Source organism: Canis lupus, chromosome 6 (genome assembly GCF_048164855.1).
Source record: "Canis lupus baileyi chromosome 6, mCanLup2.hap1, whole genome shotgun sequence".
NCBI classification, from domain to species: domain Eukaryota; kingdom Metazoa; phylum Chordata; class Mammalia; order Carnivora; family Canidae; genus Canis; species Canis lupus.
The window spans coordinates 79,020,839-79,036,364 of record NC_132843.1 but is presented as its reverse complement, the minus strand read 5'-3'; the positions used below and the strand labels follow the sequence as shown (position 1 = coordinate 79,036,364).

General features: G+C 40.7%; 1 protein-coding gene and 2 long non-coding RNA genes across 5 annotated transcripts in view; 2 read left to right on the top strand and 1 right to left on the bottom strand.

Annotated features, from left to right (window-relative positions):
• Nucleotides 1-9,928: 9,928 nt before the first annotated feature.
• On the top strand, nucleotides 9,929-11,056 carry LOC140635978 (uncharacterized). Its single transcript, XR_012033362.1, has 3 exons — nucleotides 9,929-10,411; nucleotides 10,752-10,841; nucleotides 10,927-11,056. It is a non-coding gene; the product is annotated as an uncharacterized lncRNA (long non-coding RNA).
• Nucleotides 10,596-14,865, bottom strand: LOC140635977 (uncharacterized). The gene is made up of 2 exons (XR_012033361.1): nucleotides 14,511-14,865; nucleotides 10,596-11,025 (listed from the first exon to the last, which is right to left on the bottom strand). It is a non-coding gene; the product is annotated as an uncharacterized lncRNA (long non-coding RNA).
• Nucleotides 12,662-15,526, top strand: part of DDX59 (DEAD-box helicase 59) — an 84,919-nt gene continuing 82,054 nt past the window's right edge. For all 3 annotated transcript variants that reach the window (XM_072831343.1, XM_072831341.1, XM_072831342.1), the window contains exon 1: nucleotides 12,662-12,779. The gene's annotated coding sequence lies outside the window, so the exon portion shown is untranslated. The remainder of the gene's footprint in view (nucleotides 12,780-15,526) is intronic.

Sequence of the window (15,526 nt, the reverse complement as noted above, 5' to 3'; positions counted from 1 at the left end):
TAATTGACTTTATGTTGCATATGTGACCTAGCACAGTGCTTCCTTCACAATGGGTGCTGGGTAAATGCTTGCTGAATTTTATTGAAAACCATTTCAACCCAAATAAACATGATAAAGGAAGAAAAGGAAACAGACAGTTGCTCTGACTTGTCCTTTGATTCAGTGGTGATGCATTTAGTAGCAGTGGCATTACTATGACCCCAGTTTGGGAGGAGTGTGTTTAGGAATAGGGGGGAAAGAAATGCCTACACAGAGCAGCTTTTACTTTCAGGGAGGCTGTGAAACTTGGGGTCATAGTAGGAGGCTATTATTAACAGAGAAACACCCTGAGTACAAAGAAGAAGGATTCATTTTCAGGGAGGCAGACACTCTAATAGGGTATTCTTTGTGGTACCTGCAGAATGATCTCTTTTAAAAATTGGAAATCTCTGTAGAATACCACTGTCAGAAAGAAATGCTCTCCACTACCTTCTTGAGATATCTGACTTCAGTAAAAACAAAAACAAAACCCAGTGATTCTTTGGGCCAGCTTGTCCAACTGCACAGGTCTTTCTCTGTTTTTTGGGTTTTTTGTTTTTTGTTTTTTATCTCCAGGCATAGACTATCCATCGGGCAACAGTTACACTATTCCTACAACTATAATTCTCCTTCTATTTCCTTTCTCCTGTAAATCTGCAGTGTGAGCCAAACTTTCTCCTCCATTTTTCTGTCTTTGGAGAGGTGGCATAAACATATTCATTCATTCATTCTCCGTATTGATGGAGTACCTGGGTACTGAGGAGGCAAAGTTGAACAAGACAGCTGAGAAAGCAAACTTTTTTTTTTTTATTTTTTTATTTATTTATTTTTTTTTTATGATAGTCATACAGAGAGAGAGAGAGAGGCAGAGACATAGGCAGAGGGAGAAGCAGGCTCCATGCACCGGGAGCCCGACGTGGGATTCGATCCCGGGTCTCCAGGATCGCGCCCTGGGCCAAAGGCAGGCTCCAAACCGCTGTGCCACCCAGGGATCCCGAAAGCAAACTTTTAATGAGAAAATGCAGGGATTTGAGGGCCTGAGCAGTCTGGTTCACCTTCACTGTCATGTCTTTATCTCCTAGGCTCAAAGCCTTGTTATTTCACCTGGAGAGATCTTCAGTGTGTCCCCTCAAAAACAGAGAAACAAAGGAACCACTGAGCCATACAGAGTTACTTTCTTAATTGAATGCATGTTTAATATACCACCATCCACATTCAAAAGGTTACACTGAGAGTAGCTAACTCTTATTGAGCACTTTGTATGTATCAGATCCTGTTCTACCTGTATTGGATCCTCACCACAACCGCTTACCCCTCACCACCAGTATCTTCATCTGGAAAATGGAGAAACCAGAGGATTTAAGTAAATGGTGAAGACCTTGTGTTATTTTGAAACTCGAGGAAGTAGGATAAGTAAACTTTGAATCAACCAGATTAAGAATAACCAAGATTGGGGATCCCTGGATGGCTCAGCGGTTTAGTGCCTGCCTTTGGCCCAGTGTGTGGTCCTGGAGTCCCAGGATCAAGTCCCACATCAGGCTCCCTGCATGGAGCCTGCTTCTCTCTCTGCCTGTGTCTCTGCCTCTCTCTCTCTCTCTCTCTGTCTCTCATAAATAAATAAAATCTTTAAAAAAAAAAAAAAAGGAATAACCAAGATTGAGAGGAGGGTGGGGGGCGGGGGAAGCTTAGCTGCTGATGTTTGTAAGTGTTTCGTTGGCTGAAGCTGAGCAGCATCTGATAAACCAATATGGGATAGAAGAGTCTGTGCTGCGTATCCGACATTCTGTCTTTTCTAGACACAGTTGAGGCTTTCATCTGAAGAGCTAACAGAATTTTTTTAAGGATTACCTCATCAACCTGCACAATTTCTGCAAGGCCAGTATGGTAGGAGGCCAAATATGTAGCTGGAGAAACACAGGGAGGACACATGGCTCCCCAAAGTCATACCGTGAATCAGTCTAACCTGAAAAGTGAAACCTGGCTTTCGCGTTCCCAGGGACAGCATTATATTTTCTCAGATCCCAAAGACATGTTTCCTTTCTTGATGCCCTACTCAATCCGAGGTCTGGCTTGAGGTCAAACACTGGTTGGGGAGTGTAGACCCTGGGTTCCATTACTGTTTTGCCACATGATTCGGGGGGAACATATCTCACTGCTCTCCATTTTCCACTGCTGTAAAACAAAGGATGGGACTGGGCAAACTTCTTTTTTTTTTTTTTTTAATCTTATTTATTTATGATAGACATAGAGAGAGAGAGAGAGAGGCAGAGACACAGGCAGAGGGAGAGGCAGGCTCCATGCCAGGAACCTGACATGGGACTCAATCCTGGGGCTCCAGGATCACGCTCTGGGCCAAAGACAGGTGCTAAACCGCTGAGCCACCCAGGGACCCCAGGACTGGGCAACTTCTAAGATGCTTCCAACACCAACAGTCTTTAGTGGGAGGCTGACATCTATGTACGTTTTGAGATCATAACTAAAGGCTAAATCAGTCAGATGTCTAGGGTTCAGGATTTAAATCTTTTGGGTAGGAGTTACTTTTTTTTTTATTTTCAGAAAGCCTTTTGATGAGATTATGCAGAAAGGGTAGGCGAGGTTAGAGAGCAGGAAATGGAATCCTCCCATGAAGGCAGTCACCAAATCCAAACTGGGATGAGAGAAGGGGATGGTTGTAGTTGTTTGTTGTTAGGTACAGGAGTCCTACCACTTAATTCATCAAGATCTAGAGTTTTAGAGTGTCAACCAGTCAAACCAAGAAGACTTTTGTTCTTTTTATCAACTTCTTGATGGAAAATACCTAAGTGTCCATCAGTAGAGGAAAGGACCAATCCAATAAATTATGCTTCACATAGGGATCCATTGCATCAAATGACGAGATCTCTGAGACATCATGTGGTCAAGGAAAAAAGAGAGTGGTTCAGAGCCGTATGTTTTAGTGTGGTATTTAAAAGTCATATATATTCATGGAATATCCTTGGATATTCTTGGAAGGATGCACAGGAAACTGGAGGACTAGTCGAGAGACCTAATTTTTTCCTTTTAATGCTTTGGTAGCATTTGATTCATAAGCAGCTTTACTTATTCAAACTGTAAATTAGTATGTATACTTCCACTTCTTCACTCCTCCCTGGCAGTGTGCTTCTGCACCTCGCACAGTACTGAAATTGTTCTCACAAAAGTCCTTAATGAGCTCCTTGTTTAGACTCTTCTGCTGTTGTGTCTTTGGCCTCTGGGGCATGTGGTACTGATGAGTGTCCCTTTGTTCTTAAAACCTTTTTTAAGAGAGACCTTTTCTCTCTCAGGTTCCATGGCCCTCCTGGAAACACCTGGTTTTTCTCACTTTTCAAAGCTCTTCTCTGCTGCTCTTCCAGCATCCTTTGTTTGCTCACCCACGCAATAGAGGAGCTACTCAAAACTCAATCCCTGGTTCCCTCCTTCCTCTCAACGCTCCCATTCTTGGCATTGCAACAGTGTCTTTATGGCTTCCATTCTTAGGTGATTCCCTAATCTATATCTCTGCTTCTGACTCCTCTCTAACTTCCTATACCTGCTGGCCATTTCCACCCGGATACAGCCATAGGACCTCAAATTCAATAATGAAAAACAAACTTTCCCCCACTCTCCTCTCCCTGGGCTTCTTGTCACAGTCTCCCAAATTTGACAAATGACACCATTCTGTGCTTATATGTGTCATCATCATCCTTGAGCTCTCTTTTCTCATCCCGTCTACCCAAGCAGCCCAAATATCTCTCATTTCCATTTACTCATTTCTATTCCCATGAATTTCTCATTTCCTCTTTTCCTCCCACTCAGTTTCTGTCTCCCTCTTTACTTTTTTCTATTGAAGTGTGGTTAACACACAGCGTTACTTTAGTTTCAGGTATACCACATAGAGATTCAGGAAGTGTCTATGTTATGCTATGCTTACTACAGTGTAGCTACCACCTGTCACTATACGTGGCTATTACAATTGCGTTGACTATATTCCTGATGCTGTACCTTTCATCCTTGTGACTTATTCAGTCCATAACTGGAAACCCGTACCTCCCACTCTCCTTCTCCCATTTGCCCATTCCCTCACCCTCTGCCTCCCTGGCAACAATTGGCTTCTTCTAGTTTCTCTTTTTGAACCTGAATTTTGACTATTCAACAATATTCACAGTCAACAAACTTTAATTTCAGACTCTATGTCCAATACTATACTAGATTTTTCCTTTACTGCATCTTATTTGATTATAAAATAACATGTAACATGGGAATTAATCTCATTTTACAGATGGAAAAAGGAGGCTCAGAGGGATTAAGAGAATTTCTCAAGGTTTCACGGAAAGAATAGAGTTGACAAACTCGTGGCTTCTGGTTTCAAGTGCTGGGATCTTTCCATCCCCACTTGCCTACTTGGTGGTGATGCCTTGCTGACTAGATGTAGTCTAAACATTTGCCTTGACTTTGAAGATCCTCTGCAAAACGACCCATTCATATTTCCCCAGGACTCTCCTATTCATATCAAGCCAAATTACTCTCAAGATTGTCAACACATTTAATCCTTCACAAGGTTTATTGGTTTGGATTAATTCATTAACTGCCCTGAATAATGCCCTCCACCAGATCAACAAAAGCCATTGAAATATCGTCTTAAAATAAACCTCAAATGCCACCTGTGCCATGGAGCTTTCCCTGCCCACTGTCCCATTCCTACAGGCTTCCCGCATCTATTTGTGCCCTCTTATGGTGTGCTTTGTCTCGAATTATAATTTTTTCTGTGCACCATAATAGAAGAGACAATCTTGTCTCACTTTATAACCTCCTCCAGTGCCTTACATATAATAGACCACATGAAGTATTTGCTGAATAGTTGAAAGAACCAGTGAATTAACAGGCAGCAAAAAATACATATTAACACACATTTTAGGGCCTTGAAACAGATCAATATAACTTCACTAGCTTAAATGGGAATTAAAAATGGAAAGCTGATGTCCTTAAGACTATAGTGGTTCCCAATGGTTCCTCAATACTAGTCTATTATGGTTTATTAGAAATTATACAGAGAAAACATAAAGTGATTTTTTTCATAAAATTGCTTTTTTTTCCTCTAAAGGATTATTTTTTAATTATGAGATTATTCCCTTCTTGCTTTTTTTCCTGTTAAAATGTCCTTTCTCTTATAAAATAATGATAGTCATTGATGACGGTTGAGCTTTTATGTATCCTCACTGGTGAAATAAAAAGTTAATAACCTTATGTTCTTTACTCTCCAGTTTATCCATTTATTCATTCATTTGGGAAACTTGGCTGCTTTGTGAAATCCCAAAGTGTGGAGGCCACTGCTCTACTCAGCCGAATTAAATAAATTAGTCTAGATTAGCATCTTAAACAAAACCGGCTGCAAATAACAAAAATCTGGCTTTTTCAGAAAAAAGCCAAAATCTGTTGTTTTTGTGTATTATATTTGCTATGGAAACCATTATTTTTTTTTTTAAGATTTTATTTATTTATTCATGAGAGAGAGAGAGAGAGAGAGAGGCAGAGACATAGGCAGAGGGAGAAGCAGGCTCCATGCAGTGAGCCTGACGCGGGATTTGATCCTGGATCTCCAGGATCATGCCCTGGGCTGAAGGCAGGCACTTAACTGCTGAGCCACCCAGGAATCCCGGAAACCATTATTATTGTAATTTCAGATATGCTGATATTTGAAAAGTCATGGCATATGGGCTAAATTATTGACGTTTGGTTGTTGTTTTTTTTGTTTGTTTGTTTGTTTGTTTTGTCACTAAGTATATAAATCAAATCTTCCTTTAAGGCACTATTTAGGAGCTATGCTTCAACTTTTGTGGCCCTCTTTCTAAATAGACCTGGAACTATCAGTAGACATAGGAAATGATCATTCCTTTCATTATGACCTATAGACAGCTGGAAAAATATACTGTAGTTCTTTCTGTTGTTTGATCTTTTCAGTCGGGATACTAGGAGACTTTTGAATATGATTTTGATTAATGGAAACAAAATATGTGGCTTCCTTCTCCTGATTTAGTTTTCTCATCTGCTCCCCATCTTCCTCATAATTTTCTAGATCAGAGAAATGTAACTTCCTGTTTAGTTTCTTATGCTGTTAAGTTAAAGGTTCTGGATAAACTAGAAGAGGAAAATCACAGCCTAACGTTGGGAATTAGAAAAGACAAAAGCTTGTGGCATCCCAAATGATATTCTTTATGGAATTTACATAGCTCAGAACATAATTCTTGCCATAACTTTACTTTTAGGTGACTCAGAAATGAAAGCTACAGTTGGAAAGGAAAGAAAAGCAACAAATGGCCTAGTGAGTGAAAAATGTGCTGAGGTAGTCCTCCACAATTCCAAAATAAAAGAGGTTTGTTTAAAAATAGAAGCAATACTCTGGTGCTTTTACTAATCCACTTAAAATCTGTTTTAAGCTATTTCTCACTGTATTTTAAAACTTCTTTTTGTTACATTACATTAGTGGACATAATTCAGAAAAATAACCATTTGTAAATAAAATAGGATATTTTATTTGTAAGCAAAACTGGAAATGCTAGGAACCACCTTGGATGTGTGCAAATAAGAACAATTATCTTCCTACTGAGTCTTGTATATTTATGTTAATAATCAGGTGGATGAGTTCAGGCAGGTACATCATTTAAGTTTTTGTTTCACACTGGAGATAGATTGTATTGTTTATCTTCCATGGGCCACTTAGCTAGTTTGGTTAACTTTTTAGAGTGAGGGTGGGAGTGAGAAATGGGAGCAAAGATGTGGGGGTGAGATTAGAAAGAGGTGGTTGTAAGCACAACCTGTTCCCAAATCCTGGCCTGCACTTTTTTTTTAAGTATGTTATTTTTTTTCTTCACTAAAAAGGCAGGAAATTACTATAAATAATGTAAGAAAAACTACATCAATACAAAAAAAATAGAAAACTTTTTTTTTAAAGATTTTATTTATTTATTCATGAGAGACACAAAGAGAGAGAGGCAGAGACACAGGCAGAGGGAGAAACAGGCTCCCCACAGGGAACCCCATGTGGGACTCGATCCCAGGACCCCAGATCAGGACCTGGGCTAAAGGCAGATGCTCAAACACTAGGTGTCCCTAGAAAACATTCTAATTGCAATCGAGTGTATTTTTCATACTTAAAACTTACAAGTTTTTTCTCATAATAAAAGCAATCCATATTCATTTCTTTAGTTATTTTCAATTCTTAGGATCCAGAAATTGGATCCTTTTTTTCCTTTAATCATTTTAATTATTTATTTGAGAAAGATTATAAGCAGGGAGAAGGGGCAGTGGGAGAGGGAGCAGCAGACCCTCCTTCTCCAACAAGGAGCCTGATATGAAGCTGGATACCAGGATGCTGGGATCATGACTTAAGCCAAAGGCAGATGCTCAACTGACTGGTCACCCAGGGGCCCCACATTTCTTTAATTTAAAAAGTACTGGGGCAGCCTGGGTGGCTCAGCGGTTTAGCGCCACCTTCAGCCCAGGGCCTGATCCTAGAGACCTCGGATCGAGTCCCACATTGGGCTCCCTGCATGGAGCCTGCTTCTCCCTCTGCCTGTGTCTCTGCCTCTCTCTCTGTGTCTCTCATGAATAAATAAATAAAATCTTTTAAAAAAGTATAAAAAAGCAAATGAAAAAATAAACAGCTATAATTTCACCACCTAGAGATATGCTTTATATATCCTTCCATTCATTTTGTAACAAAATAAGCTTATATTGTACAGTTATAACTTTTTTTAAATTTATTTATTTTATTTATGATAGTCACAGAGAGAGAGAGAGAGAGAGAGAGAGAGAGAGGCAGAGACACAGGCAGAGGGAGAAGCAGGCTCCATGCACCGGGAGCCCGACGTGGGACTCGATCCCGAGTCTCCAGGATCGCGCCCTGGGCCAAAGGCAGGCGCCAAACCGCTGCGCCACCCAGGGATCCCTGTACAGTTATAACTTGTTTCTTTTACATAATATTATTAATGTCCCTTGATACTAATGGATACTCATGTAAAACATCAGAGTAACACAAAATAGAATTTCATTGCAAGGATGCATTTTTTTAAATTTTAGCCACTCCCCTATTATAGGATATTTTTGTTATTCCTATATTTTTTGTTTTTATGAATACTGCTGTAAGGAATACCCTAGGACATCTATCTTTGCCTACTGACCTACTGATTATTCTTACATATGGATAATTTTTTTTTTAAGTGAGAAAGAGAGAGTGTAAGCAGAGGGAGGGACAGAGGGAGAGAGAGAATCCTAATAGGCTCCATGCTCAGCACAGAGCCCAACGCAGGGCTCCATCTGTTTTCTCTGTCTTATAAATGAATAAAAATCTTAAAAAAAAAACTAATTTCTCATTTTTTATTAGGGTATTCATCCTCTCATATTCATTTGTGAGAGAGATATATATAAAATGTATTAACTCTTTATCAAATACAGTCATGTTTTTCAAGCCATCATTTCCCTTTTAGTGTCAATTGCAGCATTTTGGGGATGTTTTTCTGTATTGAATTCTGTCAATCTTTTCATTTCTAGTTTATGCCTTAAAAGTTAAACTTTATTTATTTATTTTTAAAGATTTTACTTATTTATTCATGAGAGACAGAGAGAGACCCAGAGAGAGAGGCAGAGACACAGGCAGAGGGAGAAGCAGGCTCCGTGCGGGGAGCCCGAGGCAGGATTCCATCCTGGGACCCGGGTCACGCCCTGAGCCGGAGGCAGATGCTCAACCTCTGAGCCACCTGGGCCGCCCCAATGTTAAACTTTAAAAAGCTATTGTTCCACGGCCACCCTAATCAAAGGTTATTTAATGTCTACATGAAGTAACAAAGGAATTGTCACAGGCATTTTGTTATTGTTATTATTTTCTTAAAGATCATATTTATTTGCTTATTTATGAGAGACAGACAGAGAGAGGAGCAGGCCCCATGCCAGGAGCCGGATGCGGCTTGATCCCAGGTCTCCAGGGTCACACCCTGGGCCAAAGGCAGGCGCTAAACCGCTGAGCCACCCAGGGATCCCTTAACACAAGCATTTTAATCCGAGTTATATCAACAGTGTTGACCGTGAAGACAGTGTTTTCGGAGAGAGTGTCCTTAGGCTAATTTCATTCTTTAACCAACTTTCTCTACTCTGCAGCTAAACTATTCCCAGTTTTGTTTTGCTTTGTTTTTTCATTTTCTTTTTCTGTTCTCCTGAGATTATTTTCACTGGAATTAGCTCTTTTCCATGTAGATTTACAACCAAGATTTTATTTTTTTTGTAAAGCTCTTTGGCTCACAGCGAACTCTACAGCAACCTGCTGCTATAAGTTGTCTTTCTTGTGGTCATTACTTTTAACAGGTTCAATTTCCCTGAGTCACATTTTTATACTTCCAATTTTGTTAAAAATACGTGATTCTCAAAAAAAAAAAAAATGTGATTCTCCAAGCAGCTTTCTATCTATCACAACTTTGTATGCAGTCGAGGCCATTGTGTGTGTGTGTGTGTTATTTCTACTAGTGATTTTCATTATGAATCGAATAAAAGAATGACGGAGTCCCAAGGGATGCAAATGCAGTGGCCACTGTACCCCACAGAGAGCCGAGAGTGGGACCCCTGGCCCGTTTAGGGACAGTGAGTGATATGGTCGTTTAAAAGATGTTCACAAATTCTTTGAGTTTCCCTTCAAAAGATAGAGTCTGGTTCCCCGTCCCTTGAGTTTCTCTTCAAAAGATAGAGCTGGAAAAAGGGACTCCGTTCTAAAGAATAAGAAAACCACACAAAGGACAGTGTCCATAGCCTAGTCAGTGGGGACAAGGTCATAAAAGGCATTGCAACCTTGTGCCTCAGCTCTCTGGGATCTCTCCTGGGGGAAATCCGTCCGCTGTGTTGTAAGGACACTCAAGCCCTCACAGGCAGGTCCCCTGCGTGAGGGACCCAGCTGCCTGCTGGCAGTCATGCGGGGAGCCGTTCTGGAAGCTGATCCTCCAGGCCCTGGCAGGCCATCAGGAGCCAATAGCCCTCTGGGAGGCTGAGCCACAGCGACTCCTAGACCACCCCTGGACTCCTGGCTCTCAGAAACTACGGGATAGTTTGGGGTTAATTCATTATGCAGCAACAGTAAAGAGGCTCCGACAATGCACTGGGGCAGGGGTCACAAAGGACTCCCTGGAGACGGTGACAGGGCTGTGATTTGCTCTCCCCACGACATTACAGCAAATGTCCCTCCCTGTATTGCTTCTCCAACCCCCTCAAAACACCTTCTCCTTTCAATCTCGTCCCTCTACACCTTCTTGTCCTCATCCTTCTTCTCCTCCCCATTCTCTCTCTCTCTCTGTCTCCCCTTTTCTCTTCCCAATCAGAGAGCAATGGGAAGAGTTGTGTAAACTACTCTGGATCTTCCGTAAGAAGCAAACAGCTTTGATGATTACCTATTACTCCCTCCAAGAAATAGTCATTTCCATGGTGTAGATTGATCTGTGATAGACAGACACTCCCTCTCTCGTCCCAGTCCTCCTAAAATGTATACCCATTTTGTGCCCCTTGTGGAGGGCGTGGAGGGCACCACAAGACTTCAAGTGAACTGCTTAGGAAATAGCTATTTTATTTATACCTTAGGGAATATTTAAAATCAACTTTAAACTTTAAATATTCCACGGTGATTTAGTGATTCTAAATCATCTAATTAGACACTTGAGGTTTTGTTTTTTTGTTTTTTGTTTTGTTTTGTTTTTGATGAACAGAACTAAAAGGATGGATCCACAGCTCTAAACATCTTTGGCCAAGAAGAAAACTTGCTGACAGAGCCAGGCTGAGTAGCTGAAAACACAGAAGTAAAGCTTATTTGTCTCACTCTTCACAAAGTTTGCATTTTGACATTTTGGTAAAATTGCTTACAGAATTGTCCATTCTACTTAGAATTCATTTGGGCTCAACTGTTCACCAACTGGACCTCTCCAAGGGCTGCTTGAGTGTCCTCACAAAGCGGCATCGGGATTCACCTGGAAGATTCTTTCTCTGAGAGAGCAACAGTTATGAAAGACAGGATGTAGTTTGTAGTTTAAGTAATAATTAGATTTTAAATTTATTTATTCCTGTTACACAAATAAAGCATTTTAGGGGGGGGGTGGTGGCTAGGTGGCTCAGTTGGTTAGGTGTCTGCCTTCAGCTCAGGTCATAATCTCCAGGTCCAGGACCGAGCCCCACATCGGGCTCCCTGCTCAGAGGGGAGCCTGCTTCTCCCTCTCCCTCGGCCTGCCACTCCCTCTGCTTGTGCGCTCTCTCTCTCTCTCTCTCTCTCTCTCTGTCAAGTAAATAAATAAAATATATATTTTTTAAAAAGCATTTTAATTGCCTCTTCCTTTGGGCACAGGTGGAGGTGGAAGTTTCTCTCAGTAATCAGACTTATGATGTATATATATTGTTCTTTGATGTGCTTGTTGGAGATGTTCCCAGCCCAGCACACTCCTTCTATCTACTACATAATATTCCACAGAATAAGTGTCAGCACCTTGATGAACATTTGGGTTGCTTCATCCACTGTTTAATTATTACCACTTTTGTGCACAATTTGAGTACAGGGGCTGGAATCTAAGGGAGAGAGTTTGAGACTGTAGATCCAAGGTGAAGGTGCCTCTTTTTTTTTAACAGCTCTCTTGGCAAATACTCTCTGGGATCCATCAGCTCTAATATGTTTTGTGTCTTGATTTCTTTCCTTCGATAAATTGTTTTCCACCAGACACTTCCAACTGAACATCTAAATGAATAGTATATTATCTTGTGGAATAATTATAGGTGATAAAGCCATAAAAACTCAAAATATGACTATACACAGAACTGTCTCTTCTGAAACATAGTAACTACCACAGCAAATGTTTGAACGAATGCTTAGGTAAGTTGCCTACCAAGCTAACACTCATTCCCCAAACAAAATCCCAACATTGTACAAGAGGGCCACTGCCTTAAATTTAAACCTAAAAAGGATTAGAAGCAGTATTCAATTTAGAAACATCACTTCTGGGATCCCTGGGTGGCGCAGCGGTTTGGCGCCTGCCTTTGGCCCAGGGCGCGATCCTGGAGACCCGGGATCGAATCCCACGTCGGGTTCCTGGCGCATGGAGCCTGCTTCTGCCTCTCTCTCTCTCTCTCTCTGTGTGACTATCATAAATAAATAAAAATTAAAAAACAAACAAACAAAAAAAAAACATCACTTCTACTCAATGATGTTCCAGTTGATGAAATGCTAAAATAACAATTGTAGTTCAAAGCCCTGCACTGTGTTGCTTTAGACATTCCAAAGGGACTAAAGAGAATGCTGAGTAAAACAATGAGGGCGAAAGCCGGCCTAGGGGAAGGATGGGCCACATGACCTCTGAGGCTTCCTTCAATCTGAGTTTGGTGACGCTCCAGTGATTATGCACAGTGTCGTAGAACTTATTAAAAAATTATTTTGCTGTCATCTTTTTAAAAATATATACATATATTGTAATTTAGAACCACATCGTGTGGTTTTCACTACAAGGTGTTTTTTTTTTTAACTGATTCAGTAGGATCTCAGGTCCTTTTTCTGAGAGAACATTGCCTAAAAGGGAACGCATTGCCACACTCTTTCCCAGCAAATGCCTTAGCTCTTTCTAGATTCCAAATTCTAGAACTAAAACTACACTATGTAACAAATACTTGCCAAGAGGATGATTGGTTTTTGATGGAAGGTCTGACTGCAACACCCATATTTCTCATTGCCTGCTTGCCCTGAATGTCTTAAATAAAAGGTGAGAACATAATTCACAAAGGAAGAAAATCGGCCTAAACGTAACAGTGTGGGTTTGTTTTACTTGGTGTGTGTTGTTTTCAGAATTTGTAAAAACAACAAACAAAAAACTAATCCCTGACACAGAGTTGTATGATGAATATAGTTATAAATGTCCAGCCAAGTTTTAAATCTCAGCAAAGGAAGGTTGGGGAGCCCCCGGGGTGGCTCAGTCGGTTAAGTATCTGCCATTGGCTCAGGTCATGATCTTAGGGTCCTGGATGGAGCCTTGGGTGGGCCTCTCTGCTCAGCACAGAGCCTGCTTCTCTCCCTCTGCAGCTCCCTCTGCTTGTGCTCTCTTTCTCTCTCTGTCAAATAAATAAAATATTTAAAAAAGAGAGGGGGAGGGAGGCTTAAATGGCAAGTACTGGGTGGACAGTGCCCTCACTATGGCACAACTATGAAAACAAAGAGGCATTTATGAGTCTTGTCGGTCACTTAATGCTCCAGTCTGTTACCAGCCAAACATAAGGTTCCTAGAGCTGTTAGTGAAGTCTGTCTGGAAACCTCTAATATTATTTTGGCCCAGAGACTTCATTAGGTAATAATGCGCCTTTACAGTTCAACAAAACGAAGAAAACTTCAAGCTCAATGTATCATACAACCAATTTGATTTTTGTTGGTTGGTTTCCTTTAACTATCTCTTGATCAGAAGAGTCAAACAACCATTAAAAACCACAGCTTACTGTTTAAATTTGATATAATTCACTTTGTTTTTTTGTTTTGTTTTGTTTTGTTTTTTAATTTTTTTTTATTTTTTTTTATTTATGATAGTCACAGAGAAAGAGAGAGAGAGGCGGAGACATAGGCAGAGGGAGAAGCAGGCTCCATGCACCAGGAGCCCGATATGGGATTCGATCCCGGGTCTCCAGGATCGCGCCCTGGGCCAAAGGCAGGCGCTAAACCGTTGCGCCACCCAGGGATCCCTAATTCACTTTGAATTAAAAAAAAAAAGAAAGTCACAGTAATTGCAGTGGAGCTGTGTGTAGGACAGCTCTGCCTTTGTGGGTTGCAATCTTATTTTAGAGCCTAATTAGAGAAGATTCTTCTCCGATACTTTCTCTACTCAATTTTAAGGAATGTGTTACAGAGAATGTTCTGCTGGAAAAGCAGAAATAAAAATAGTATAAGAACGGACTCATACAATAGTTCTCAACTCCCCGTGTCTCTATTCCCCATATCACTTGTCAACTAAAATACCTGAAGCAGAGGGAGCCTGCCCCATTTAAAAAGCTTTAAATGGCAAAAGGAAGATTGTAGAGGCATAAAAAATCAACTAACTGTTTATGTCAGTTGGTTGGCATCATTCTTTGTGTCCCTTCACTGCCTAAAGTCCCTGTGGGACTCCCTCACAGCCCACTCCCACTCAGCTTCTGGGTCAAGCCATGCGGGGCCCCTTGAGACATAAGGCGATGCAGAATCACCACATTCTAGGTGTCTTCGGGGATATGTTCTACTCCAGCTCTGCACCAAACCACAAGCCGACTTATGTAACTGAGACTCAGTTTCCCCATTTTGAAATAAGAGTGTAGAAGAAGACATTAATGACTGCCAAATTCCACGGCCTAAGTGAAGCTCAATCACACCTGGCATCTAAATCTGCCTTTTTAAAAAAAAAAAAAAAAAATCTGCCTTTTAAAATAGTTTCTATTATTGTATAAAGAATTATCCACTCTATTGCTTTTCAGTTTACCCTCTGTATTGTTGATCTTGGGCATGCTTTCTTTAAAATTCTTTTCCTGTTTTTCCTCTGTCTCCTGTTCCCTCAGCAGATTCTTCTCTCTTTCTGTCCCCATTCTCCATCCCAGCCTGTTTGAATTTCCTTCATCATTTGCTTGTTTTCATTAAATGCTGCTCTCCCTTCACTGTTACCTTAGGTGAAGCAGTTTCAGAAAGCACTGCTTGATTTTATTTTATTTTTATTTTTTTGCACTGCTTGATTTTAAAGAGTTCATTTGCTCTACTATAAGTAGAAAATGCTGTTATTAAATCCATGTACATAAGACATCATGACTCAAGTTCAAAATGTCATAATAGTATTTCTAACATCATGCAGTATGTAGTCGCCGTACTAAGCAACTGAGGTAACAATTTGAAGGCATTAAAAAACAACAACAATTTGAAGGCATAAGTCAGGTAGTGTTGGTTTTACTAGATTAAATTTTTTTTTAATTTTAAAATATTTCAAGCATACAGAAATTTACAGAAAATAATATAAAGTGCTAGCCACTGATCTTTGTTAAATCTGAATATTTTGCTATATTTGCTTCAACTTAAAAATATTTTTTAAGAAGATGTGTTTTTTTAAAATTTTTATTTATTTATGATAGTCACACACACACACACAGAGAGAGAGAGAGAGAGAGAGAGAGAGAGAGGCAGAGACACAGGCAGAGGGAGAAGCAGGCTCCATGCACCGGGAGCCAGATGTGGGACTCGATACCGGGTCTCCAGGATCGCGCCCTGGGCCAAAAGCAGACGCTAAACCGCTGCGCCACCCAGGGATCCCCTAAAAAATATTTTTTTAAGTAGGCTCCACACCCAACGTAGGGCTCAAATTCATGTTCCCTAAGATCAAGAGTTGCATGCTCCCTCAATTGAGCCTGCCAGGCATCCCGTGCTCCAACTTTTTAAGATTTTATTTATCTATTTGAAAGAAAGAGAGCACGTGCACATGAGCAGGGGGAGGGGCAGAGGTAGAGAGAGTGA